Here is a 3240-nt window from a genome sequence, read left to right on the forward strand (position 1 = left end):
ACAAATCACCTGATTCACTTCACTTGAACATGAGTTCAAGTGTTCAGCTTCACTTTTGTTATGGCCAATTACTATTACTGACAGAAACATGCTTGCATACACACACACACACACACACACACACACACACACTCTAATTATGTTGAAAAGTCAGTGTTGAATAAAAGAACTTTCAAAATCTTTTTTCATACTTATTTCATAATGTTACATCTGACCCCCGGGGTATGTTAAAACTAACCCAGACTATGGGGTGAATTGTAACATTTCAGTCCTCATGTTTAACACTAAACCATGAATTTTCTGTTTGTGCTGCAAATATAAGAGCTGTTTAATGTAATAGCAGGCACATCACATTTTAAATGTACTGACTTAAAATAACTTAGAATAACAAGATACAGATAGAAATGTCAAAAATGTTACAACCATCCCCGGTCTCCGCTACATTTCCACGTTAACTAACCAAACGTAAGTAGAGTATTCTGGATGACAGACTCGCCCTGCACATGTTGCACTTTACTGTATTTTTCTTTTGGAAGTGATTCCAATCATATTTCAAACAATTCAACACCATGGCGAACAGTGTGCATCTGAAATGTGTCAGCTGAAGGAAATAATCCATTATTTATCAGCTTTAATATATCAGTCAAATTTTTTTATCAGGGCTGCGTTTCTCAAAAGCATTGTAAGCCAAGTTGATCGTAGAGACCATTGGTGGCAATGGGTCTACGATCTACTTAGGCTTACGATGCTTTTACGAAACGCAGCCCAGGCCGATATCTAGAACATAAAAAATAACATTGGTGATAAGGATATGGTGGCTGATATATTGTGCATCCATATCTTTGTCACAGTGGTCAGTAGCGTAAAGTATTTGAGTAAATGTACCCCACTTTTAATAAAACATAAAATCGTCCTCCACACTTTTTTCGAGCCAGTGTGTTCACATAGAGATTTTCAAGTGCCAGTGTGAATAAATCTAGATTTAAATTCAAAGAGACAAGATAATATATGCATGACCTGACATTTTATTCATATACAAAATGAGGTGATGTAAAAATTATCAAGTGCTAAACACTCTCATTCAGTGAATGTTTCATTCATACTCGAAGCCTCGATCAGAAAGTCCAAAACTGTCTCATAGAAGTAATAATTTGACATGCCAGGAAATCCTAATATGGGCAAAGGCACCCAGCTATCACTGTAGCTAAGCTGAATAAAAAGAAATGTTTTGACTGATGAAACATTAAGATAACAAACACACAATTGGGACATTATATGGTTATGTGTGTTTTTCAAATCATCTCCAGGTAGTAAAAAAAAAAACACATCTGAATAATGCAGTGCTAAATGACAGCATGTATTACAGTAGGCTATAGAAACTATAAAATGTGTTTGTAGTATATAAACAAATCATAAAACTGACATTTGGAAAATATAGGAAAACATACTATTGAATACAAATTAATGGCTATTGTCCAGCAGTGTATTCGATTTCTTAGCCAATTAAATATAAGAGATAATAATAATAATAATAATAAAGCCTATCAATTATACAAAAAAAAGGTATTATTATATTTGACATTTCTGTCCCTCTCACTTCTGAAATGATGGCTACGCCCCTGATCAATAGATAGGGTGAATTATCACTCTCATTTCAAGTTGACTTCAAATGTCATTTTCCTTCATTTTAACCTATTGACACAAACACACTCACACACACAACTATATTAATGAACAGAGACACACACATCATGAATGTGTAGAAAGAGTAAATGTAAATATAATTACCTGCACAGTATGCTGCATTGCATTTAGTTGGTCTAACCAGCTCATAGACATAATAATTTCCTGGACAGGCTTTGACTTTAATGGGGTAAGACCCGTAAAAGCAGCAGTAATTGCTATAGTCACCGCAGACATCTCGAGTGACGACTCCATCCGTCACTGTTGGGTGTCTATCACGTAGCCATAGTGGGACATCTGTGCCGCAGCTTTCGTAACCAACACACGTCTCTGGGATCTGAGCGCTCACACCATTAATGAAGAAACGATACCAGCCGCTCCAGGTGACGGTGCAATCATACATTCTGACTGAAGCACGTAAGTTACTGGTGGCTCTCCATGGATTTTCCAGCACAGTGTAGTTGTAACAGGGGTCAGGTTGCAGGATTTCATCTGAGGGTACGCACAGACTGTTTTGGTTTTATTTGGGGGGGGGCGGGGGGTCAAAAACAGCACTTAAAAGTTCAATTCAATTCAATATCTTGAGTATGTAACTATTACATATGTCTTTAAGACTTGAGGACCAAACGATCAGTGACAGCAACACCGAGCAGAACGAAGGTGTCACGCATTTTAAACCTGCGCGTATTTGTGTTTGCGCTCTAGAGAGCGTAAAAGGTTTCCTTTTACAACGTGTTTTACTGCGTTTAGAGTTGAATCTACTTCATCCAGCGCTATTTGTTATATGTGTTCTTAAGTATCTCGATAGGCTACTGTGCGTTTTACTGAGGAATGCTTTATATGATTCATATGACTCAAAATAATGATTAATCCATCATTAGTGGCATGGCTAGTTCACTTAACAGAAATACGGAACATTTTAAACCTTTTAAAAACGGCACGAAAACTGCAAAAACAGTTATTAAAGAGAGCGAGGAAGAGAAAGAGCGTGTGTTTTTTTTTAGTCGTTTGCGTGTAAATGTCTTGTGTGTGAGAGAGACAGAACCCGCTGTCCACAGATCAGTGGTTTTTCAAACGTTGCCAAGGACCCGCAAATATAATAATTCCTAAGGAATTATTAGGAGGTGCTAAAGATGAAGCTGTAATACTAACATTGACGAAACAGATCTGGCAAACTACACTGTAAAAAAAATTCCGTCAAATTTACGGTAAAAACCCGGCAGCTGTGGTTGCCGGAATTTTACCGTAAAAAATACGGTAGCAACGTTTTTGGTTTTACGGTTTTAACTTGTTAATATAATTGAAGTACTGAAATCTGTTTTGTACCTTTGTAATACACTGATAACCACCAAATGCAGGATGCAGGTGTCACATGATGAACCAAAGCCCATCACAAGCAGCTTTTAAATAATAACATATATAGAAGGTGCACAGTGTCATTCACACAAACGCTAAACACCATCATGGTAACACACATGAAACTGAAATAATGCAATAAACATTCATTTAACAACATTAGGTGTAACACACAACCCTAATATACAAAACTGATAAGAA

At 36.8% G+C, this 3240-nt stretch overlaps 1 pseudogene; it reads right to left on the reverse strand.

The window, feature by feature from the left end:
* The window catches only part of LOC107703692 (adhesion G protein-coupled receptor E1-like), an 11866-nt pseudogene extending 9681 nt beyond the window's left edge, over positions 1 to 2185 (reverse strand).
* Between the last annotated feature and the right edge of the window lie 1055 nt (positions 2186 to 3240).

This window comes from Sinocyclocheilus anshuiensis, unplaced genomic scaffold (assembly GCF_001515605.1).
Source record: "Sinocyclocheilus anshuiensis isolate Anshui unplaced genomic scaffold, SAMN03320099.WGS_v1.1 scaffold274, whole genome shotgun sequence".
NCBI lineage: Eukaryota > Metazoa > Chordata > Actinopteri > Cypriniformes > Cyprinidae > Sinocyclocheilus > Sinocyclocheilus anshuiensis.